Genomic DNA, 23,155 nt, shown 5'->3' on the forward strand with positions numbered 1-23,155 from the left:
TATACACTGGTGGACACTCACATTGGACTTATCAACACACTGGGGTTCTTGGACTGTTTTTAGGGTATGGACAAATTAACTGTATTCTTTTAACAGAGTTTACCTGTTTTTAGGGTATGGACAAATGAACTGTATTCTTTTAACAGAGTTTACCTAGTTTTATCGTGTTGTTTTAAGGTCTTTTATGTGAACCTTGTAAATACACCAAATCTATTTAAACCAATTTTCTTTTATGTCTCATTCTTTTAACCACTAGTCATCTCTCACAGTTAAATCTGACCCCATTTTAGTCTTGTAACTCGGCTGATAAGGCCGATTGTTACACTTTTATGGGAGACCGCCTGGGAATACCAGGTGCTGTAAGCTTTTGCCTTTTCTTCACTATTTATATAATATGCTGGCTTTTACGGAGGCTGATCTTTAAATAGCCCACTTTTTGGAGCAGCCCTCGCTTATGGCCATACCGCCACCTGAGAGCGCTAGAGAGCAACAGGAAGTGGTTGGCAGCAGTTGGGAGAGGAAGGCTCTCCTCCATTTTGTGTTTGATTTTTTTTGTTTGTTTTGTGAGTGGTTTTACTTTAAGTTAGTTTTTTTGTGTTTTTTTCAGTTATAAAACCACCTAACAGCAGCATTTTTGCTGGCTGGAGGGTGGTTAAACCTTTTTTTTCTTAACTTATTTTTCTTTAAAAAAAACGGACGGATTAATGGATTACGAAACAGAACTGGCTGGAGAGAGACGGATGGCAAACGACACTGGACTGGCAGGAGGAACACGCACGGCAATGGACACTGGACTGGCTGGAGGAACATGCACGGCAAACGAGACTGGACTGGCAGGAGGAACACGCACGGCAAACGACATTGGACTGGATAAACGACCACGAGCTACAAATGGAAAAAAACAGGAAGTAAGAGAAAAGTTTGTTGAGCGACAATATTTAAAGGAAGCTACAGTGATTGTGAATGTGGAGAATGTGATTGGGGTGAGAGCGGAGGACATTATTAAAGCTGTAACGGAACAATGTGGACATGGCAAAATTTTAGCACTAAGACCAAGACAAGGGAAAGAATACGAACTGACAATGGAAAAAGAAGAAACGTGTGAAAAACTAATTGATGGACTAAGAATAAAAGGAGTGGACTGTGAAGTAAAAAATCTACAAAACAGGGATTATGTTGTTTCCTTCATGCACCTGCCTGTCTACCTGGATGACAAAGAAATTTTAGGAAAATTGGAGGGATGGGGAGTTGATCCCATTACCAAAATTAAAAGAAGACGCTACCCGGGCACCGACATTGAAGATGGAACAAGGTTCCTTAAGGTGAGGTTCCCCAAGCAAGTGGCATCGTTGCCATATAGCACACGGCTAGAAACAGCCGAAGGGCCGCAGTACTTCCGGGTGATGCACAGCCATCAGGTGAAGACCTGTAGGCTGTGCATGAGCCCGGATCACCTGCTAATAGAATGCCCAAATTTTGTGTGCTACAAATGTGAGGAGAGGGGACATTTTGCACGAGATTGCAATGCTGTCAGGTGCCCGGGGTGTCAGGAAGTTTTAAATAAATGTGAATGTTGGATGGAGGGAGAGGAAGGAGGAAGGGAAGAACAGGTGGGCAGACAGGTGCATGAAGGAAACAACGAGGAGGAAGGACTACAACAAAAAGAAACGGAAGGAGGACCGAGCTGCAGAGAGGAAGGAGAAAGAAGAGAAGACAACATTAATAATAACGAACAAACAGTGGAGCAGGACACTCAATGGACAGAGATGGAGATGTCGGACAGTTTTAATACTTTTCTGGGTGATGTGGAGAGAGATGGACAAGGAAGGTTGGATCAAGTTAAAGAAACGGACAATGAAGAGGGAATAAAGATGGACAAAATGGACAAAGACAGAGGAGGGAAAGGACAAATAAGAAGGAGAGCACTGAAGGTAAAACCAAATTTGGAAAGTGCAAGAAAAAAGATTATGACAGAGACTAACAGATTTGATGTGCTAAGGGTCCTGGAGGGAGAAAATGATGAATAATGATTTTTATGTATTTTTTTTATTTACTTTTAATGGTTTTAAGTTGTGTTGCTTTTAATGCAAGGGGTCTGATGGACATGAGGAAGTTTGAAAAAGTAAAAGAAAAATGTAAAAGGGAAGACATTGTTGCATTACAAGAAACAAACTGGAGAGAAAATGTGATGAATGATTATAAAAAGAGATGGGATGGAGGTATTTTATATAATAATGGAGATGGGCGGGCTGGGAGAGGTGTGGCTTTTTTAATGAAGGACGATGTTTTTAAAGTGAGTAAAAGTGTGTATAAGGACAAGATGGGGAAATGTTTGGTAGTTGAGACAAAATATGAAGGAAGAGATTTGATTTTAGTAAATGTACATGCACCAGTGGAAGATAAGGAAAAGAAAGAGTTTTTTAATGTTTTAAGAAACATTGTAAAGAAGTATAAAGAAATAATTATGATGGGGGATTTTAACACAGTTTTTAGTAAACAGGATATGGCTGAAGGAATGGTTTTTAAAACAGATACAGGAAGAAAAGAATTAAAAGCATTAATGGATGAAAATAATATGATAGATGTGTGGAGAGAAAGAAATGAAAAGAAAAAAGAATTTTCGAGAAGACAAATAGTAGGGCAGTTCGTATGCCAAACTAGAATTGACTATGTTTTATGTACAAGAAATGTGGAGAATTTTATAGAAAATATTAAGTACAAAGAAACAAGTTTTAGCGATCATAAGATTTTATCTTTTAAGTTGGACTGGAGTCAAATGCAAAGAGGTCCGGGAGTATGGATTTTAAATACACAGATTTTAAAGAATGAAGATTATGTTTTAAAAGTGAAAGAAATTATAGAAAAAGAAAAGGAAAATGGAATGTATGAAGAGGATAAGAGAATATGGTGGGAGAGTGTAAAGTTTTTAATCAAAAAATTCTCAATCAGGTATTGTAGTGTTATTCAGAAATGCAAAAGATCCAAAGAAAGAGGAATAAAGGAAAGTTTGGAAATGGAACTGAATAAAGAATTTCAAGACATACAAAAGATAAAGGAAATGGAGGGGAAACTGAAAGAAATAGAAGAAAAGGAATATGAGGGGGCGAGGTTAAGAAGCAAAGCAAAATATGTGGTGGAGGGAGAAAAATGTACAAAGTTCTTTTTTGATCTGGAAAAAAAGAGAGGGAAAGCTGAAACGATAAAAGAAATAAGAGGGGAAAATGGGGAAATTGTAGAAGGGAATGAAAAGATTTTAAAAGAAATAAAGAATTTTTATGAGGATCTGTTTAGTGCAAGGGGGGTGGAAGAGGAGGAAAAAAAGGAACTGTTGAATCAGATAAAAGCAAAAGTAAGTGAGGAACATAAAAAAGAATGTGACCAAGAAATCAGGGAAGACGAGATTGAAAGAGCAATAAATCAACTGAATAAAAAGAAAAGTCCAGGAATAGATGGTTTGGGAACTGAATTTTATGTTTGTTTTAAAGAAGTTTTAACAAAGATTTTAAATGAGGTTTTTAAAGAAATTTTTGAAAAGGAAGAGATTAATGAAAGAACAAGGATGGGGTTAATGAAATTGATATATAAAAGGAAAGGAGAAAAAGTAGATCTAAAAAACTACAGACCAATCACGATGTTGAATACAGATCTTAAGATTTTAGCGAAGGTTTTAGCAAACAGATTAAAGGAAGTAATGCCAAGTATAATTAAAACAAACCAAGCATATGGAGTCAAAGGAAGAGATATAGCCGACATAACAATGAGTATAAGGGACACGATATGGTACATGAAAGAAAAAAATGAAGAAGGATATATAATTAGTTTGGATTTTGAAAAAGCTTTTGATAGGGTTGAGCACGGGTATTTATTTGAGGTTTTAAGGAGTTTTGGGTTCGGGGAAAATTTTATTAAATGGATTGAGATTTTATATAAGGGTGCACTAACAAAGATAAAATGTAATGGGTTTTTAACAGAGTGTTTTAAAATAACAAGGTCAATAAGACAGGGTTGTCCACTCTCAGCATTATTGTACTCACTTGTTTCTGAACCCTTGGGACTGGCTATAAAACAGAATGAAAGAATAATAGGGATAGAAATTGAGGGAAATAAGGCTGAGGGGAAAGTTTTTCAATATGCTGATGACACAACAATAATTGTAAAGGGAAAAGAGAGTGTTAAAGAAGTTATGAAGTTGGTAAAAGAATATTGTAGTGGGTCTGGAAGTAAAGTAAATGAGGAGAAAACGGTATATATGAGATTTGGTAAAGTTATGGTTTTAATGGATTGTTTTAATTTTAAGGAAGTGGAAGAAATGAGGATTTTAGGAGTTGTAATGGGAAAGAATGAGAGGAAAGTAAGAGATGAAATGTGGGAGCAACTAGTAACAGATATAGAGAGAAGATTAAATTTTTGGAAATTGAGAACTTTAAACTTGAAGGGGAAGGTTTTAATATTGAATGTTTTAATGGTTTCTAAACTTTGGTATGTTTTATATGTTTCTGAAATACCTTTATGGACAGAACGGAGGTTGAAGAAATGTTTTCTTGACTTTTTATGGGAGGGGAAACCAGCAAGGATTGCACATAATACGATTTTAGGGGCGATAGAGAAGGGGGGCTTAGGTTTAATGGATGTGGAACAGCGAAAAAATGCGTTGAGAGTAAAAATTGTTAAGAAATACCTGCAACAAGATAACAAAACTGAGTGGAAAAAAACAATGAAATACTTTTTAAACAAATGTGGGGATTTTAACATGGGGGACGGAATATTATGGATGAAAACAAAAATTTGGATGACGGAAGGATTACCCGAATTTTATAGAGAAATTTTTAGTGCCTGGGGGAATTTTTTAACGAAAATCGAGTACAATCCGCATGGAAGAGAAAACATTTTAAATCAACCTCTGTTCTTAAATAACAACATTTTAAAACAAGAGAAAGCAATATTTTTTAAAAAATGGATGGATGTGGGGATAACAAGAGTGAGAGATGTTTTGTATGAATTTAAAGAGGGTTTTTTACCGATACAATATATTGTGGATGCGATGGAGGAAGCAAAAGAAGAATACAGTAAACAAGAAATAACAAATAAATATGAAATTATTAAAAATGCAATACCCAAAGAGTGGATTAAAAGAATAGAGAGTATGGAAGGAGAGCAAACTGAGGGAAATATTTTTGTGAAACTGGGGGGAAAAATGTATGATTTTAAAGAATGTACTGTAAAAATGTTTTATTGTGTTTTTAGAGATGGTGTTTTTAAAGAGCCGATTGTAAATAAGTACTGGGTGGAAAAATTCAAGGATCTAAAAGAAGAATGTATATGGAGAAACATGAGGGGGAGGTGTGTTGAAACAAAGTTAGGATGTTTGGAATATTTTATAAGGCATAAAGCGGTTTTTACTGAGTCTGTTTTAAACAAGGTGGGAATGGAACAAAATCCAATGTGTAAAGTGTGTCATGAAAAAGAAGAGGGGATTTTACATTTGTTTTTATATTGTATATATATTTTACGGAGGCTGATCTTTAAATAGCCCACTTTTTGGAGCAGCCCTCGCTTATGGCCATACCGCGCTGAGAGCGCCCGATCTCGTCTGATCTCGGAAGCTAAGCAGCGTCGGGCCTGGTTAGTACTTGGATGGGAGACCGCCTGGGAATACCAGGTGCTGTAAGCTTTTGCCTTTTCTTCACTATTTATATAATATGCTGGCTTTTAGAAAGACTTGTTTTACCGCTCTATTTATTACAATCATTTACATGTATTATAGAGTTTTAAGTGTTTTACATGTTTTTTAGGCCATTTTATTACTCTTAACATTTTAAGTGTATGTGTCTTTAATAAATGGATGGTTGGCCTGTCATGTGACTAGACACATGACAGGAAGCAGGAAGTACAACTGTATAAGAGAGCAGCATGACAAACAAAGGACAGTCACCAAACTGTTGGATTGAGGAGTTGCTAATTTTAGAGCTCACCTTTCCATTCACCACCTGCAAACTTTGGATTACACTTTCTGTGGATTGTATATACCCTGGTGGACACTCACATTGGACTTATCAACACACTGGGGTTCTTGGACTGTTTTTAGGGTATGGACAAATGAACTGTATTCTTTTAACAGAGTTTACCTGTTTTTAGGGTATGGACAAATGAACTGTATTCTTTTAACAGAGTTTACCTAGTTTTATCGTGTTGTTTTAAAGTCTTTTATGTGAACCTTGTAAATACACCAAATCTATTTAAACCAATTTTCTTTTATGTCTCATTCTTTTAACCACTAGTCATCTCTCACAGTTAAATCTGACCCCATTTTAGTCTTGTAACTCGGCTGATAAGGCCGATTGTTACACTTTTATGGGAGACCGCCTGGGAATACCAGGTGCTGTAAGCTTTTGCCTTTTCTTCACTATTTATATAATATGCTGGCTTTTACGGAGGCTGATCTTTAAATAGCCCACTTTTTGGAGCAGCCCTCGCTTATGGCCATACCGCGCTGTGAGCGCCCGATCTCGTCTGATCTCGGAAGCTAAGCAGCGTCGGGCCTGGTTAGTACTTGGATGGGAGACCGCCTGGGAATACCAGGTGCTGTAAGCTTTTGCCTTTTCTTCACTATTTATATAATATGCTGGCTTTTACGGAGGCTGATCTTTAAATAGCCCACTTTTTGGAGCAGCCCTCGCTTTTGGCCATACCGCGCTGAGAGCGCCCGATCTCGTCTGATCTCGGAAGCTAAGCAGCGTCGGGCCTGGTTAGTACTTGGATGGGAGACCGCCTGGGAATACCAGGTGCTGTAAGCTTTTGCCTTTTCTTAACTATTTATATAATATGCTGGCTTTTAGAAAGACGTGTTTTACCGCTCTATTTATTACAATCATTTACATGTATTATAGAGTTTTAAGTGTTTTACATGTTTTTTAGGCCATTTTATTACTCTTAACATTTTAAGTGTATGTGTCTTTAATAAATGGATGGTTGGCCTGTCATGTGACTAGACACATGACAGGAAGCAGGAAGTACAACTGTATAAGAGAGCAGCATGACAAACAAAGGACAGTCACCAAACTGTTGGATTGAGGAGTTGCTAATTTTAGAGCTCACCTTTCCATTCACCACCTGCAAACTTTGGATTACACTTTCTGTGGATTGTATATACACTGGTGGACACTCACATTGGACTTATCAACACACTGGGGTTCTTGGACTGTTTTTAGGGTATGGACAAATGAACTGTATTCTTTTAACAGAGTTTACCTGTTTTTAGGGTATGGACAAATGAACTGTATTCTTTTAACAGAGTTTACCTAGTTTTATCGTGTTGTTTTAAAGTCTTTTATGTGAACCTTGTAAATACACCAAATCTATTTAAACCAATTTTCTTTTATGTCTCATTCTTTTAACCACTAGTCATCTCTCACAGTTAAATCTGACCCCATTTTAGTCTTGTAACTCGGCTGATAAGGCCGATTGTTACACTTTTATGGGAGACCGCCTGGGAATACCAGGTGCTGTAAGCTTTTGCCTTTTCTTCACTATTTATATAATATGCTGGCTTTTACGGAGGCTGATCTTTAAATAGCCCACTTTTTGGAGCAGCCCTCGCTTATGGCCATACCGCGCTGTGAGCGCCCGATCTCGTCTGATCTCGGAAGCTAAGCAGCGTCGGGCCTGGTTAGTACTTGGATGGGAGACCGCCTGGGAATACCAGGTGCTGTAAGCTTTTGCCTTTTCTTCACTATTTATATAATATGCTGGCTTTTACGGAGGCTGATCTTTAAATAGCCCACTTTTTGGAGCAGCCCTCGCTTATGGCCATACCGCGCTGAGAGCGCCCGATCTCGTCTGATCTCGGAAGCTAAGCAGCGTCGGGCCTGGTTAGTACTTGGATGGGAGACCGCCTGGGAATACCAGGTGCTGTAAGCTTTTGCCTTTTCTTCACTATTTATATAATATGCTGGCTTTTAGAAAGACGTGTTTTACCACTCTATTTATTACAATCATTTACATGTATTATAGAGTTTTAAGTGTTTTACATGTTTTTTAGGCCATTTTATTACTCTTAACATTTTAAGTGTATGTGTCTTTAATAAATGGATGGTTGGCCTGTCATGTGACTAGACACATGACAGGAAGCAGGAAGTACAACTGTATAAGAGAGCAGCATGACAAACAAAGGACAGTCACCAAACTGTTGGATTGAGGAGTTGCTAATTTTAGAGCTCACCTTTCCATTCACCACCTGCAAACTTTGGATTACACTTTCTGTGGATTGTATATACACTGGTGGACACTCACATTGGACTTATCAACACACTGGGGTTCTTGGACTGTTTTTAGGGTATGGACAAATGAACTGTATTCTTTTAACAGAGTTTACCTGTTTTTAGGGTATGGACAAATGAACTGTATTCTTTTAACAGAGTTTACCTAGTTTTATCGTGTTGTTTTAAAGTCTTTTATGTGAACCTTGTAAATACACCAAATCTATTTAAACCAATTTTCTTTTATGTCTCATTCTTTTAACCACTAGTCATCTCTCACAGTTAAATCTGACCCCATTTTAGTCTTGTAACTCGGCTGATAAGGCCGATTGTTACACTTTTATGGGAGACCGCCTGGGAATACCAGGTGCTGTAAGCTTTTGCCTTTTCTTCACTATTTATATAATATGCTGGCTTTTACGGAGGCTGATCTTTAAATAGCCCACTTTTTGGAGCAGCCCTCGCTTATGGCCATACCGCGCTGAGAGTGCCCGATCTCGTCTGATCTCGGAAGCTAAGCAGCGTCGGGCCTGGTTAGTACTTGGATGGGAGACCGCCTGGGAATACCAGGTGCTGTAAGCTTTTGCCTTTTCTTCACTATTTATATAATATGCTGGCTTTTAGAAAGACTTGTTTTACCGCTCTATTTATTACAATCATTTACATGTATTATAGAGTTTTAAGTGTTTTACATGTTTTTTAGGCCATTTTATTACTCTTAACATTTTAAGTGTATGTGTCTTTAATAAATGGATGGTTGGCCTGTCATGTGACTAGACACATGACAGGAAGCAGGAAGTACAACTGTATAAGAGAGCAGCATGACAAACAAAGGACAGTCACCAAACTGTTGGATTGAGGAGTTGCTAATTTTAGAGCTCACCTTTCCATTCACCACCTGCAAACTTTGGATTACACTTTCTGTGGATTGTATATACACTGGTGGACACTCACATTGGACTTATCAACACACTGGGGTTCTTGGACTGTTTTTAGGGTATGGACAAATGAACTGTATTCTTTTAACAGAGTTTACCTGTTTTTAGGGTATGGACAAATGAACTGTATTCTTTTAACAGAGTTTACCTAGTTTTATCGTGTTGTTTTAAAGTCTTTTATGTGAACCTTGTAAATACACCAAATCTATTTAAACCAATTTTCTTTTATGTCTCATTCTTTTAACCACTAGTCATCTCTCACAGTTAAATCTGACCCCATTTTAGTCTTGTAACTCGGCTGATAAGGCCGATTGTTACACTTTTATGGGAGACCGCCTGGGAATACCAGGTGCTGTAAGCTTTTGCCTTTTCTTCACTATTTATATAATATGCTGGCTTTTACGGAGGCTGATCTTTAAATAGCCCACTTTTTGGAGCAGCCCTCGCTTATGGCCATACCGCGCTGAGAGCGCCCGATCTCGTCTGATCTCGGAAGCTAAGCAGCGTCGGGCCTGGTTAGTACTTGGATGGGAGACCGCCTGGGAATACCAGGTGCTGTAAGCTTTTGCCTTTTCTTCACTATTTATATAATATGCTGGCTTTTAGAAAGACTTGTTTTACCGCTCTATTTATTACAATCATTTACATGTATTATAGAGTTTTAAGTGTTTTACATGTTTTTTAGGCCATTTTATTACTCTTAACATTTTAAGTGTATGTGTCTTTAATAAATGGATGGTTGGCCTGTCATGTGACTAGACACATGACAGGAAGCAGGAAGTACAACTGTATAAGAGAGCAGCATGACAAACAAAGGACAGTCACCAAACTGTTGGATTGAGGAGTTGCTAATTTTAGAGCTCACCTTTCCATTCACCACCTGCAAACTTTGGATTACACTTTCTGTGGATTGTATATACCCTGGTGGACACTCACATTGGACTTATCAACACACTGGGGTTCTTGGACTGTTTTTAGGGTATGGACAAATGAACTGTATTCTTTTAACAGAGTTTACCTGTTTTTAGGGTATGGACAAATGAACTGTATTCTTTTAACAGAGTTTACCTAGTTTTATCGTGTTGTTTTAAAGTCTTTTATGTGAACCTTGTAAATACACCAAATCTATTTAAACCAATTTTCTTTTATGTCTCATTCTTTTAACCACTAGTCATCTCTCACAGTTAAATCTGACCCCATTTTAGTCTTGTAACTCGGCTGATAAGGCCGATTGTTACACTTTTATGGGAGACCGCCTGGGAATACCAGGTGCTGTAAGCTTTTGCCTTTTCTTCACTATTTATATAATATGCTGGCTTTTACGGAGGCTGATCTTTAAATAGCCCACTTTTTGGAGCAGCCCTCGCTTATGGCCATACCGCGCTGTGAGCGCCCGATCTCGTCTGATCTCGGAAGCTAAGCAGCGTCGGGCCTGGTTAGTACTTGGATGGGAGACCGCCTGGGAATACCAGGTGCTGTAAGCTTTTGCCTTTTCTTCACTATTTATATAATATGCTGGCTTTTACGGAGGCTGATCTTTAAATAGCCCACTTTTTGGAGCAGCCCTCGCTTTTGGCCATACCGCGCTGAGAGCGCCCGATCTCGTCTGATCTCGGAAGCTAAGCAGCGTCGGGCCTGGTTAGTACTTGGATGGGAGACCGCCTGGGAATACCAGGTGCTGTAAGCTTTTGCCTTTTCTTAACTATTTATATAATATGCTGGCTTTTAGAAAGACGTGTTTTACCGCTCTATTTATTACAATCATTTACATGTATTATAGAGTTTTAAGTGTTTTACATGTTTTTTAGGCCATTTTATTACTCTTAACATTTTAAGTGTATGTGTCTTTAATAAATGGATGGTTGGCCTGTCATGTGACTAGACACATGACAGGAAGCAGGAAGTACAACTGTATAAGAGAGCAGCATGACAAACAAAGGACAGTCACCAAACTGTTGGATTGAGGAGTTGCTAATTTTAGAGCTCACCTTTCCATTCACCACCTGCAAACTTTGGATTACACTTTCTGTGGATTGTATATACACTGGTGGACACTCACATTGGACTTATCAACACACTGGGGTTCTTGGACTGTTTTTAGGGTATGGACAAATGAACTGTATTCTTTTAACAGAGTTTACCTGTTTTTAGGGTATGGACAAATGAACTGTATTCTTTTAACAGAGTTTACCTAGTTTTATCGTGTTGTTTTAAAGTCTTTTATGTGAACCTTGTAAATACACCAAATCTATTTAAACCAATTTTCTTTTATGTCTCATTCTTTTAACCACTAGTCATCTCTCACAGTTAAATCTGACCCCATTTTAGTCTTGTAACTCGGCTGATAAGGCCGATTGTTACACTTTTATGGGAGACCGCCTGGGAATACCAGGTGCTGTAAGCTTTTGCCTTTTCTTCACTATTTATATAATATGCTGGCTTTTACGGAGGCTGATCTTTAAATAGCCCACTTTTTGGAGCAGCCCTCGCTTATGGCCATACCGCGCTGTGAGCGCCCGATCTCGTCTGATCTCGGAAGCTAAGCAGCGTCGGGCCTGGTTAGTACTTGGATGGGAGACCGCCTGGGAATACCAGGTGCTGTAAGCTTTTGCCTTTTCTTCACTATTTATATAATATGCTGGCTTTTACGGAGGCTGATCTTTAAATAGCCCACTTTTTGGAGCAGCCCTCGCTTATGGCCATACCGCGCTGAGAGCGCCCGATCTCGTCTGATCTCGGAAGCTAAGCAGCGTCGGGCCTGGTTAGTACTTGGATGGGAGACCGCCTGGGAATACCAGGTGCTGTAAGCTTTTGCCTTTTCTTAACTATTTATATAATATGCTGGCTTTTAGAAAGACGTGTTTTACCGCTCTATTTATTACAATCATTTACATGTATTATAGAGTTTTAAGTGTTTTACATGTTTTTTAGGCCATTTTATTACTCTTAACATTTTAAGTGTATGTGTCTTTAATAAATGGATGGTTGGCCTGTCATGTGACTAGACACATGACAGGAAGCAGGAAGTACAACTGTATAAGAGAGCAGCATGACAAACAAAGGACAGTCACCAAACTGTTGGATTGAGGAGTTGCTAATTTTAGAGCTCGCCTTTCCATTCATCACCTGCAAACTTTGGATTACACTTTCTGTGGATTGTATATACACTGGTGGACACTCACATTGGACTTATCAACACACTGGGGTTCTTGGACTGTTTTTAGGGTATGGACAAATGAACTGTATTCTTTTAACAGAGTTTACCTGTTTTTAGGGTATGGACAAATGAACTGTATTCTTTTAACAGAGTTTACCTAGTTTTATCGTGTTGTTTTAAAGTCTTTTATGTGAACCTTGTAAATACATCAAATCTATTTAAACCAATTTTCTTTTATGTCTCATTCTTTTAACCACTAGTCATCTCTCACAGTTAAATCTGACCCCATTTTAGTCTTGTAACTCGGCTGATAAGGCCGATTGTTACACTTTTATGGGAGACCGCCTGGGAATACCAGGTGCTGTAAGCTTTTGCCTTTTCTTCACTATTTATATAATATGCTGGCTTTTACGGAGGCTGATCTTTAAATAGCCCACTTTTTGGAGCAGCCCTCGCTTATGGCCATACCGCGCTGTGAGCGCCCGATCTCGTCTGATCTCGGAAGCTAAGCAGCGTCGGGCCTGGTTAGTACTTGGATGGGAGACCGCCTGGGAATACCAGGTGCTGTAAGCTTTTGCCTTTTCTTCACTATTTATATAATATGCTGGCTTATACGGAGGCTGATCTTTAAATAGCCCACTTTTTGGAGCAGCCCTGGCTTATGGCCATACCGCGCTGAGAGCGCCCGATCTCGTCTGATCTCGGAAGCTAAGCAGCGTCGGGCCTGGTTAGTACTTGGATGGGAGACCGCCTGGGAATACCAGGTGCTGTAAGCTTTTGCCTTTTCTTCACTATTTATATAATATGCTGGCTTTTAGAAAGACGTGTTTTACCGCTCTATTTATTACAATCATTTACATGTATTATAGAGTTTTAAGTGTTTTACATGTTTTTTAGGCCATTTTATTACTCTTAACATTTTAAGTGTATGTGTCTTTAATAAATGGATGGTTGGCCTGTCATGTGACTAGACACATGACAGGAAGCAGGAAGTACAACTGTATAAGAGAGCAGCATGACAAACAAAGGACAGTCACCAAACTGTTGGATTGAGGAGTTGCTAATTTTAGAGCTCACCTTTCCATTCACCACCTGCAAACTTTGGATTACACTTTCTGTGGATTGTATATACACTGGTGGACACTCACATTGGACTTATCAACACACTGGGGTTCTTGGACTGTTTTTAGGGTATGGACAAATTAACTGTATTCTTTTAACAGAGTTTACCTGTTTTTAGGGTATGGACAAATGAACTGTATTCTTTTAACAGAGTTTACCTAGTTTTATCGTGTTGTTTTAAAGTCTTTTATGTGAACCTTGTAAATACACCAAATCTATTTAAACCAATTTTCTTTTATGTCTCATTCTTTTAACCACTAGTCATCTCTCACAGTTAAATCTGACCCCATTTTAGTCTTGTAACTCGGCTGATAAGGCCGATTGTTACACTTTTATGGGAGACCGCCTGGGAATACCAGGTGCTGTAAGCTTTTGCCTTTTCTTCACTATTTATATAATATGCTGGCTTTTACGGAGGCTGATCTTTAAATAGCCCACTTTTTGGAGCAGCCCTCGCTTATGGCCATACCGCGCTGAGAGCGCCCGATCTCGTCTGATCTCGGAAGCTAAGCAGCGTCGGGCCTGGTTAGTACTTGGATGGGAGACCGCCTGGGAATACCAGGTGCTGTAAGCTTTTGCCTTTTCTTCACTATTTATATAATATGCTGGCTTTTACGGAGGCTGATCTTTAAATAGCCCACTTTTTGGAGCAGCCCTCGCTTATGGCCATACCGCGCTGAGAGCGCCCGATCTCGTCTGATCTCGGAAGCTAAGCAGCGTCGGGCCTGGTTAGTACTTGGATGGGAGACCGCCTGGGAATACCAGGTGCTGTAAGCTTTTGCCTTTTCTTCACTATTTATATAATATGCTGGCTTTTAGAAAGACGTGTTTTACCACTCTATTTATTACAATCATTTACATGTATTATAGAGTTTTAAGTGTTTTACATGTTTTTTAGGCCATTTTATTACTCTTAACATTTTAAGTGTATGTGTCTTTAATAAATGGATGGTTGGCCTGTCATGTGACTAGACACATGACAGGAAGCAGGAAGTACAACTGTATAAGAGAGCAGCATGACAAACAAAGGACAGTCACCAAACTGTTGGATTGAGGAGTTGCTAATTTTAGAGCTCACCTTTCCATTCACCACCTGCAAACTTTGGATTACACTTTCTGTGGATTGTATATACACTGGTGGACACTCACATTGGACTTATCAACACACTGGGGTTCTTGGACTGTTTTTAGGGTATGGACAAATGAACTGTATTCTTTTAACAGAGTTTACCTGTTTTTAGGGTATGGACAAATGAACTGTATTCTTTTAACAGAGTTTACCTAGTTTTATCGTGTTGTTTTAAAGTCTTTTATGTGAACCTTGTAAATACACCAAATCTATTTAAACCAATTTTCTTTTATGTCTCATTCTTTTAACCACTAGTCATCTCTCACAGTTAAATCTGACCCCATTTTAGTCTTGTAACTCGGCTGATAAGGCCGATTGTTACACTTTTATGGGAGACCGCCTGGGAATACCAGGTGCTGTAAGCTTTTGCCTTTTCTTCACTATTTATATAATATGCTGGCTTTTACGGAGGCTGATCTTTAAATAGCCCACTTTTTGGAGCAGCCCTCGCTTATGGCCATACCGCGCTGAGAGCGCCCGATCTCGTCTGATCTCGGAAGCTAAGCAGCGTCGGGCCTGGTTAGTACTTGGATGGGAGACCGCCTGGGAATACCAGGTGCTGTAAGCTTTTGCCTTTTCTTCACTATTTATATAATATGCTGGCTTATACGGAGGCTGATCTTTAAATAGCCCACTTTTTGGAGCAGCCCTGGCTTATGGCCATACCGCGCTGAGAGCGCCCGATCTCGTCTGATCTCGGAAGCTAAGCAGCGTCGGGCCTGGTTAGTACTTGGATGGGAGACCGCCTGGGAATACCAGGTGCTGTAAGCTTTTGCCTTTTCTTCACTATTTATATAATATGCTGGCTTTTAGAAAGACGTGTTTTACCGCTCTATTTATTACAATCATTTACATGTATTATAGAGTTTTAAGTGTTTTACATGTTTTTTAGGCCATTTTATTACTCTTAACATTTTAAGTGTATGTGTCTTTAATAAATGGATGGTTGGCCTGTCATGTGACTAGACACATGACAGGAAGCAGGAAGTACAACTGTATAAGAGAGCAGCATGACAAACAAAGGACAGTCACCAAACTGTTGGATTGAGGAGTTGCTAATTTTAGAGCTCACCTTTCCATTCACCACCTGCAAACTTTGGATTACACTTTCTGTGGATTGTATATACACTGGTGGACACTCACATTGGACTTATCAACACACTGGGGTTCTTGGACTGTTTTTAGGGTATGGACAAATGAACTGTATTCTTTTAACAGAGTTTACCTGTTTTTAGGGTATGGACAAATGAACTGTATTCTTTTAACAGAGTTTACCTAGTTTTATCGTGTTGTTTTAAAGTCTTTTATGTGAACCTTGTAAATACACCAAATCTATTTAAACCAATTTTCTTTTATGTCTCATTCTTTTAACCACTAGTCATCTCTCACAGTTAAATCTGACCCCATTTTAGTCTTGTAACTCGGCTGATAAGGCCGATTGTTACACTTTTATGGGAGACCGCCTGGGAATACCAGGTGCTGTAAGCTTTTGCCTTTTCTTCACTATTTATATAATATGCTGGCTTTTACGGAGGCTGATCTTTAAATAGCCCACTTTTTGGAGCAGCCCTCGCTTATGGCCATACCGCGCTGTGAGCGCCCGATCTCGTCTGATCTCGGAAGCTAAGCAGCGCCGGGCCTGGTTAGTACTTGGATGGGAGACCGCCTGGGAATACCAGGTGCTGTAAGCTTTTGCCTTTTCTTCACTATTTATATAATATGCTGGCTTTTACGGAGGCTGATCTTTAAATAGCCCACTTTTTGGAGCAGCCCTCGCTTATGGCCATACCGCGCTGAGAGCGCCCGATCTCGTCTGATCTCGGAAGCTAAGCAGCGTCGGGCCTGGTTAGTACTTGGATGGGAGACCGCCTGGGAATACCAGGTGCTGTAAGCTTTTGCCTTTTCTTAACTATTTATATAATATGCTGGCTTTTAGAAAGACGTGTTTTACCGCTCTATTTATTACAATCATTTACATGTATTATAGAGTTTTAAGTGTTTTACATGTTTTTTAGGCCATTTTATTACTCTTAACATTTTAAGTGTATGTGTCTTTAATAAATGGATGGTTGGCCTGTCATGTGACTAGACACATGACAGGAAGCAGGAAGTACAACTGTATAAGAGAGCAGCATGACAAACAAAGGACAGTCACCAAACTGTTGGATTGAGGAGTTGCTAATTTTAGAGCTCACCTTTCCATTCATCACCTGCAAACTTTGGATTACACTTTCTGTGGATTGTATATACACTGGTGGACACTCACATTGGACTTATCAACACACTGGGGTTCTTGGACTGTTTTTAGGGTATGGACAAATGAACTGTATTCTTTTAACAGAGTTTACCTGTTTTTAGGGTATGGACAAATGAACTGTATTCTTTTAACAGAGTTTACCTAGTTTTATCGTGTTGTTTTAAAGTCTTTTATGTGAACCTTGTAAATACACCAAATCTATTTAAACCAATTTTCTTTTATGTCTCATTCTTTTAACCACTAGTCATCTCTCACAGTTAAATCTGACCCCATTTTAGTCTTGTAACTCGGCTGATAAGGCCGATTGTTACACTTTTATGGGAGACCGCCTGGGAATACCAGGTGCTGTAAGCTTTTGCCTTTTCTTCACTATTTATATAATATGCTGGCTTTTACGGAGGCTGATCTTTAAATAGCCCACTTTTTGGAGCAGCCCTCGCTTATGGCCATACCGCGCTGAGAGCGCCCGATCTCGTCTGATCTCGGAAGCTAAGCAGCGTCGGGCCTGGTTAGTACTTGGATGGGAGACCGCCTGGGAATACCAGGTGCTGTAAGCTTTTGCCTTTTCTTCACTATTTATATAATATGCTGGCTTATACGGAGGCTGATCTTTAAATAGCCCACTTTTTGGAGCAGCCCTGGCTTATGGCCATACCGCACTGAGAGCGCCCGATCTCGTCTGATCTCGGAAGCTAAGCAGCGTCGGGCCTGGTTAGTACTTGGATGGGAGACCGCCTGGGAATACCAGGTGCTGTAAGCTTTTGCCTTTTCTTCACTATTTATATAATATGCTGGCTTTTAGAAAGACGTGTTTTACCGCTCTATTTATTACAATCATTTACATGTATTATAGAGTTTTAAGTGTTTTACATGTTTTTTAGGCCATTTTATTACTCTTAACATTTTAAGTGTATGTGTCTTTAATAAATGGATGGTTGGCCTGTCATGTGACTAGACACATGACAGGAAGCAGGAAGTACAACTGTATAAGAGAGCAGCATGACAAACAAAGGACAGTCACCAAACTGTTGGATTGAGGAGTTGCTAATTTTAGAGCTCACCTTTCCATTCACCACCTGCAAACTTTGGATTACACTTTCTGTGGATTGTATATACACTGGTGGACACTCACATTGGACTTATCAACACACTGGGGTTCTTGGACTGTTTTTAGGGTATGGACAAATGAACTGTATTCTTTTAACAGAGTTTACCTGTTTTTAGGGTATGGACAAATGAACTGTATTCTTTTAACAGAGTTTACCTAGTTTTATCGTGTTGTTTTAAAGTCTTTTATGTGAACCTTGTAAATACACCAAATCTATTTAAACCAATTTTCTTTTATGTCTCATTCTTTTAACCACTAGTCATCTCTCACAGTTAAATCTGACCCCATTTTAGTCTTGTAACTCGGCTGATAAGGCCGATTGTTACACTTTTATGGGAGACCGCCTGGGAATACCAGGTGCTGTAAGATTTTGCCTTTTCTTCACTATTTATATAATATGCTGGCTTTTACGGAGGCTGATCTTTAAATAGCCCACTTTTTGGAGCAGCCCTCGCTTATGGCCATACCGCGCTGAGAGCGCCCGATCTCGTCTGATCTCGGAAGCTAAGCAGCGTCGGGCCTGGTTAGTACTTGGATGGGAGACCGCCTGGGAATACCAGGTGCTGTAAGCTTTTGCCTTTTCTTAACTATTTATATAATATGCTGGCTTTTAGAAAGACGTGTTTTACCGCTCTATTTATTACAATCATTTACATGTATTATAGAGTTTTAAGTGTTTTACATGTTTTTTAGGCCATTTTATTACTCTTAACATTTTAAGTGTATGTGTCTTTAATAAATGGATGGTTGGCCTGTCATGTGACTAGACACATGACAGGAAGCAGGAAGTACAACTGTATAAGAGAGCAGCATGACAAACAAAGGACAGTCACCAAACTGTTGGATTGAGGAGTTGCTAATTTTAGAGCTCACCTTTCCATTCACCACCTGCAAACTTTGGATTACACTTTCTGTGGATTGTATATACACTGGTGGACACTCACATTGGACTTATCAACACACTGGGGTTCTTGGACTGTTTTTAGGGTATGGACAAATGAACTGTATTCTTTTAACAGAGTTTACCTGTTTTTAGGGTATGGACAAATGAACTGTATTCTTTTAACAGAGTTTACCTAGTTTTATCGTGTTGTTTTAAAGTCTTTTATGTGAACCTTGTAAATACACCAAATCTATTTAAACCAATTTTCTTTTATGTCTCATTCTTTTAACCACTAGTCATCTCTCACAGTTAAATCTGACCCCATTTTAGTCTTGTAACTCGGCTGATAAGGCCGATTGTTACACTTTTATGGGAGACCGCCTGGGAATACCAGGTGCTGTAAGCTTTTGCCTTTTCTTCACTATTTATATAATATGCTGGCTTTTACGGAGGCTGATCTTTAAATAGCCCACTTTTTGGAGCAGCCCTCGCTTATGGCCATACCGCGCTGTGAGCGCCCGATCTCGTCTGATCTCGGAAGCTAAGCAGCGCCGGGCCTGGTTAGTACTTGGATGGGAGACCGCCTGGGAATACCAGGTGCTGTAAGCTTTTGCCTTTTCTTCACTATTTATATAATATGCTGGCTTTTACGGAGGCTGATCTTTAAATAGCCCACTTTTTGGAGCAGCCCTCGCTTATGGCCATACCGCGCTGAGAGCGCCCGATCTCGTCTGATCTCGGAAGCTAAGCAGCGTCGGGCCTGGTTAGTACTTGGATGGGAGACCGCCTGGGAATACCAGGTGCTGTAAGCTTTTGCCTTTTCTTAACTATTTATATAATATGCTGGCTTTTAGAAAGACGTGTTTTACCGCTCTATTTATTACAATCATTTACATGTATTATAGAGTTTTAAGTGTTTTACATGTTTTTTAGGCCATTTTATTACTCTTAACATTTTAAGTGTATGTGTCTTTAATAAATGGATGGTTGGCCTGTCATGTGACTAGACACATGACAGGAAGCAGGAAGTACAACTGTATAAGAGAGCAGCATGACAAACAAAGGACAGTCACCAAACTGTTGGATTGAGGAGTTGCTAATTTTAGAGCTCACCTTTCCATTCATCACCTGCAAACTTTGGATTACACTTTCTGTGGATTGTATATACACTGGTGGACACTCACATTGGACTTATCAACACACTGGGGTTCTTGGACTGTTTTTAGGGTATGGACAAATGAACTGTATTCTTTTAACAGAGTTTACCTGTTTTTAGGGTATGGACAAATGAACTGTATTCTTTTAACAGAGTTTACCTAGTTTTATCGTGTTGTTTTAAAGTCTTTTATGTGAACCTTGTAAATACACCAAATCTATTTAAACCAATTTTCTTTTATGTCTCATTCTTTTAACCACTAGTCATCTCTCACAGTTAAATCTGACCCCATTTTAGTCTTGTAACTCGGCTGATAAGGCCGATTGTTACACTTTTATGGGAGACCGCCTGGGAATACCAGGTGCTGTAAGCTTTTGCCTTTTCTTCACTATTTATATAATATGCTGGCTTTTAGAAAGACGTGTTTTACCGCTCTATTTATTACAATCATTTACATGTATTATAGAGTTTTAAGTGTTTTACATGTTTTTTAGGCCATTTTATTACTCTTAACATTTTAAGTGTATGTGTCTTTAATAAATGGATGGTTGGCCTGTCATGTGACTAGACACATGACAGGAAGCAGGAAGTACAACTGTATAAGAGAGCAGCATGACAAACAAAGGACAGTCACCAAACTGTTGGATTGAGGAGTTGCTAATTTTAGAGCTCACCTTTCCATTCACCACCTGCAAACTTTGGATTACACTTTCTGTGGATTGTATATACACTGGTGGACACTCACATTGGACTTATCAACACACTGGGGTTCTTGGACTGTTTTTAGGGTATGGACAAATGAACTGTATTCTTTTAACAGAGTTTACCTGTTTTTAGGGTATGGACAAATGAACTGTATTCTTTTAACAGAGTTTACCTAGTTTTATCGTGTTGTTTTAAAGTCTTTTATGTGAACCTTGTAAATACACCAAATCTATTTAAACCAATTTTCTTTTATGTCTCATTCTTTTAACCACTAGTCATCTCTCACAGTTAAATCTGACCCCATTTTAGTCTTGTAACTCGGCTGATAAGGCCGATTGTTACACTTTTATGGGAGACCGCCTGGGAATACCAGGTGCTGTAAGCTTTTGCCTTTTCTTCACTATTTATATAATATGCTGGCTTTTACGGAGGCTGATCTTTAAATAGCCCACTTTTTGGAGCAGCCCTCGCTTATGGCCATACCGCGCTGTGAGCGCCCGATCTCGTCTGATCTCGGAAGCTAAGCAGCGCCGGGCCTGGTTAGTACTTGGATGGGAGACCGCCTGGGAATACCAGGTGCTGTAAGCTTTTGCCTTTTCTTCACTATTTATATAATATGCTGGCTTTTACGGAGGCTGATCTTTAAATAGCCCACTTTTTGGAGCAGCCCTCGCTTATGGCCATACCGCGCTGAGAGCGCCCGATCTCGTCTGATCTCGGAAGCTAAGCAGCGTCGGGCCTGGTTAGTACTTGGATGGGAGACCGCCTGGGAATACCAGGTGCTGTAAGCTTTTGCCTTTTCTTAACTATTTATATAATATGCTGGCTTTTAGAAAGACGTGTTTTACCGCTCTATTTATTACAATCATTTACATGTATTATAGAGTTTTAAGTGTTTTACATGTTTTTTAGGCCATTTTATTACTCTTAACATTTTAAGTGTATGTGTCTTTAATAAATGGATGGTTGGCCTGTCATGTGACTAGACACATGACAGGAAGCAGGAAGTACAACTGTATAAGAGAGCAGCATGACAAACAAAGGACAGTCACCAAACTGTTGGATTGAGGAGTTGCTAATTTTAGAGCTCACCTTTCCATTCACCACCTGCAAACTTTGGATTACACTTTCTGTGGATTGTATATACACTGGTGGACACTCACATTGGACTTATCAACACACTGGGGTTCTTGGACTGTTTTTAGGGTATGGACAAATGAACTGTATTCTTTTAACAGAGTTTACCTGTTTTTAGGGTATGGACAAATGAACTGTATTCTTTTAACAGAGTTTACCTAGTTTTATCGTGTTGTTTTAAAGTCTTTTATGTGAACCTTGTAAATACACCAAATCTATTTAAACCAATTTTCTTTTATGTCTCATTCTTTTAACCACTAGTCATCTCTCACAGTTAAATCTGACCCCATTTTAGTCTTGTAACTCGGCTGATAAGGCCGATTGTTACACTTTTATGGGAGACCGCCTGGGAATACCAGGTGCTGTAAGCTTTTGCCTTTTCTTCACTATTTATATAATATGCTGGCTTTTACGGAGGCTGATCTTTAAATAGCCCACTTTTTGGAGCAGCCCTCGCTTATGGCCATACCGCGCTGTGAGCGCCCGATCTCGTCTGATCTCGGAAGCTAAGCAGCGCCGGGCCTGGTTAGTACTTGGATGGGAGACCGCCTGGGAATACCAGGTGCTGTAAGCTTTTGCCTTTTCTTCACTATTTATATAATATGCTGGCTTTTACGGAGGCTGATCTTTAAATAGCCCACTTTTTGGAGCAGCCCTCGCTTATGGCCATACCGCGCTGAGAGCGCCCGATCTCGTCTGATCTCGGAAGCTAAGCAGCGTCGGGCCTGGTTAGTACTTGGATGGGAGACCGCCTGGGAATACCAGGTGCTGTAAGCTTTTGCCTTTTCTTAACTATTTATATAATATGCTGGCTTTTAGAAAGACGTGTTTTACCGCTCTATTTATTACAATCATTTACATGTATTATAGAGTTTTAAGTGTTTTACATGTTTTTTAGGCCATTTTATTACTCTTAACATTTTAAGTGTATGTGTCTTTAATAAATGGATGGTTGGCCTGTCATGTGACTAGACACATGACAGGAAGCAGGAAGTACAACTGTATAAGAGAGCAGCATGACAAACAAAGGACAGTCACCAAACTGTTGGATTGAGGAGTTGCTAATTTTAGAGCTCACCTTTCCATTCATCACCTGCAAACTTTGGATTACACTTTCTGTGGATTGTATATACACTGGTGGACACTCACATTGGACTTATCAACACACTGGGGTTCTTGGACTGTTTTTAGGGTATGGACAAATGAACTGTATTCTTTTAACAGAGTTTACCTGTTTTTAGGGTATGGACAAATGAACTGTATTCTTTTAACAGAGTTTACCTAGTTTTATCGTGTTGTTTTAAAGTC

General features: G+C 39.3%; 28 non-coding genes across 28 annotated transcripts; all 28 read left to right on the forward strand.

The window, feature by feature from the left end:
- Nucleotides 1-5,552: 5,552 nt before the first annotated feature.
- LOC141314561 (5S ribosomal RNA) lies at nucleotides 5,553-5,671 on the forward strand. The gene has a single exon (XR_012350138.1). It is a non-coding gene; the product is annotated as a 5S ribosomal RNA (ribosomal RNA).
- Nucleotides 5,672-6,472: 801 nt separating this feature from the next.
- LOC141295516 (5S ribosomal RNA) lies at nucleotides 6,473-6,591 on the forward strand. Its single transcript, XR_012341085.1, has one exon. It is a non-coding gene; the product is annotated as a 5S ribosomal RNA (ribosomal RNA).
- An 84-nt stretch (nucleotides 6,592-6,675) lies between these two features.
- On the forward strand, nucleotides 6,676-6,794 carry LOC141312834 (5S ribosomal RNA). Its single transcript, XR_012349340.1, has one exon. It is a non-coding gene; the product is annotated as a 5S ribosomal RNA (ribosomal RNA).
- An 801-nt stretch (nucleotides 6,795-7,595) lies between these two features.
- LOC141295523 (5S ribosomal RNA) lies at nucleotides 7,596-7,714 on the forward strand. Its single transcript, XR_012341086.1, has one exon. It is a non-coding gene; the product is annotated as a 5S ribosomal RNA (ribosomal RNA).
- An 84-nt stretch (nucleotides 7,715-7,798) lies between these two features.
- On the forward strand, nucleotides 7,799-7,917 carry LOC141314673 (5S ribosomal RNA). Its single transcript, XR_012350224.1, has one exon. It is a non-coding gene; the product is annotated as a 5S ribosomal RNA (ribosomal RNA).
- Nucleotides 7,918-8,718: 801 nt separating this feature from the next.
- On the forward strand, nucleotides 8,719-8,837 carry LOC141297381 (5S ribosomal RNA). Its single transcript, XR_012341376.1, has one exon. It is a non-coding gene; the product is annotated as a 5S ribosomal RNA (ribosomal RNA).
- An 801-nt stretch (nucleotides 8,838-9,638) lies between these two features.
- LOC141314795 (5S ribosomal RNA) lies at nucleotides 9,639-9,757 on the forward strand. Its single transcript, XR_012350345.1, has one exon. It is a non-coding gene; the product is annotated as a 5S ribosomal RNA (ribosomal RNA).
- Nucleotides 9,758-10,558: 801 nt separating this feature from the next.
- Nucleotides 10,559-10,677, forward strand: LOC141295531 (5S ribosomal RNA). The gene has a single exon (XR_012341087.1). It is a non-coding gene; the product is annotated as a 5S ribosomal RNA (ribosomal RNA).
- Nucleotides 10,678-10,761: 84 nt separating this feature from the next.
- On the forward strand, nucleotides 10,762-10,880 carry LOC141312845 (5S ribosomal RNA). The gene has a single exon (XR_012349351.1). It is a non-coding gene; the product is annotated as a 5S ribosomal RNA (ribosomal RNA).
- An 801-nt stretch (nucleotides 10,881-11,681) lies between these two features.
- LOC141295537 (5S ribosomal RNA) lies at nucleotides 11,682-11,800 on the forward strand. The gene has a single exon (XR_012341088.1). It is a non-coding gene; the product is annotated as a 5S ribosomal RNA (ribosomal RNA).
- An 84-nt stretch (nucleotides 11,801-11,884) lies between these two features.
- On the forward strand, nucleotides 11,885-12,003 carry LOC141314928 (5S ribosomal RNA). Its single transcript, XR_012350477.1, has one exon. It is a non-coding gene; the product is annotated as a 5S ribosomal RNA (ribosomal RNA).
- An 801-nt stretch (nucleotides 12,004-12,804) lies between these two features.
- On the forward strand, nucleotides 12,805-12,923 carry LOC141295542 (5S ribosomal RNA). The gene has a single exon (XR_012341089.1). It is a non-coding gene; the product is annotated as a 5S ribosomal RNA (ribosomal RNA).
- An 84-nt stretch (nucleotides 12,924-13,007) lies between these two features.
- On the forward strand, nucleotides 13,008-13,126 carry LOC141315049 (5S ribosomal RNA). The gene has a single exon (XR_012350598.1). It is a non-coding gene; the product is annotated as a 5S ribosomal RNA (ribosomal RNA).
- An 801-nt stretch (nucleotides 13,127-13,927) lies between these two features.
- Nucleotides 13,928-14,046, forward strand: LOC141315171 (5S ribosomal RNA). The gene has a single exon (XR_012350719.1). It is a non-coding gene; the product is annotated as a 5S ribosomal RNA (ribosomal RNA).
- An 84-nt stretch (nucleotides 14,047-14,130) lies between these two features.
- On the forward strand, nucleotides 14,131-14,249 carry LOC141315291 (5S ribosomal RNA). The gene has a single exon (XR_012350827.1). It is a non-coding gene; the product is annotated as a 5S ribosomal RNA (ribosomal RNA).
- Nucleotides 14,250-15,050: 801 nt separating this feature from the next.
- On the forward strand, nucleotides 15,051-15,169 carry LOC141315384 (5S ribosomal RNA). Its single transcript, XR_012350875.1, has one exon. It is a non-coding gene; the product is annotated as a 5S ribosomal RNA (ribosomal RNA).
- Nucleotides 15,170-15,253: 84 nt separating this feature from the next.
- Nucleotides 15,254-15,372, forward strand: LOC141315504 (5S ribosomal RNA). Its single transcript, XR_012350996.1, has one exon. It is a non-coding gene; the product is annotated as a 5S ribosomal RNA (ribosomal RNA).
- An 801-nt stretch (nucleotides 15,373-16,173) lies between these two features.
- LOC141297226 (5S ribosomal RNA) lies at nucleotides 16,174-16,292 on the forward strand. The gene has a single exon (XR_012341341.1). It is a non-coding gene; the product is annotated as a 5S ribosomal RNA (ribosomal RNA).
- Nucleotides 16,293-16,376: 84 nt separating this feature from the next.
- LOC141315626 (5S ribosomal RNA) lies at nucleotides 16,377-16,495 on the forward strand. The gene has a single exon (XR_012351070.1). It is a non-coding gene; the product is annotated as a 5S ribosomal RNA (ribosomal RNA).
- An 801-nt stretch (nucleotides 16,496-17,296) lies between these two features.
- Nucleotides 17,297-17,415, forward strand: LOC141315747 (5S ribosomal RNA). The gene has a single exon (XR_012351134.1). It is a non-coding gene; the product is annotated as a 5S ribosomal RNA (ribosomal RNA).
- Nucleotides 17,416-17,499: 84 nt separating this feature from the next.
- On the forward strand, nucleotides 17,500-17,618 carry LOC141314131 (5S ribosomal RNA). The gene has a single exon (XR_012350098.1). It is a non-coding gene; the product is annotated as a 5S ribosomal RNA (ribosomal RNA).
- An 801-nt stretch (nucleotides 17,619-18,419) lies between these two features.
- Nucleotides 18,420-18,538, forward strand: LOC141315869 (5S ribosomal RNA). The gene has a single exon (XR_012351164.1). It is a non-coding gene; the product is annotated as a 5S ribosomal RNA (ribosomal RNA).
- An 801-nt stretch (nucleotides 18,539-19,339) lies between these two features.
- On the forward strand, nucleotides 19,340-19,458 carry LOC141297237 (5S ribosomal RNA). Its single transcript, XR_012341342.1, has one exon. It is a non-coding gene; the product is annotated as a 5S ribosomal RNA (ribosomal RNA).
- An 84-nt stretch (nucleotides 19,459-19,542) lies between these two features.
- On the forward strand, nucleotides 19,543-19,661 carry LOC141315961 (5S ribosomal RNA). Its single transcript, XR_012351179.1, has one exon. It is a non-coding gene; the product is annotated as a 5S ribosomal RNA (ribosomal RNA).
- Nucleotides 19,662-21,179: 1,518 nt separating this feature from the next.
- LOC141297248 (5S ribosomal RNA) lies at nucleotides 21,180-21,298 on the forward strand. Its single transcript, XR_012341343.1, has one exon. It is a non-coding gene; the product is annotated as a 5S ribosomal RNA (ribosomal RNA).
- An 84-nt stretch (nucleotides 21,299-21,382) lies between these two features.
- LOC141316091 (5S ribosomal RNA) lies at nucleotides 21,383-21,501 on the forward strand. The gene has a single exon (XR_012351261.1). It is a non-coding gene; the product is annotated as a 5S ribosomal RNA (ribosomal RNA).
- An 801-nt stretch (nucleotides 21,502-22,302) lies between these two features.
- On the forward strand, nucleotides 22,303-22,421 carry LOC141297259 (5S ribosomal RNA). The gene has a single exon (XR_012341344.1). It is a non-coding gene; the product is annotated as a 5S ribosomal RNA (ribosomal RNA).
- An 84-nt stretch (nucleotides 22,422-22,505) lies between these two features.
- Nucleotides 22,506-22,624, forward strand: LOC141316203 (5S ribosomal RNA). The gene has a single exon (XR_012351328.1). It is a non-coding gene; the product is annotated as a 5S ribosomal RNA (ribosomal RNA).
- The last annotated feature ends 531 nt before the right edge of the window (nucleotides 22,625-23,155 follow it).

Source organism: Garra rufa, chromosome 1 (genome assembly GCF_049309525.1).
Source record: "Garra rufa chromosome 1, GarRuf1.0, whole genome shotgun sequence".
Classification (NCBI taxonomy): Eukaryota; Metazoa; Chordata; class Actinopteri; order Cypriniformes; family Cyprinidae; genus Garra; species Garra rufa.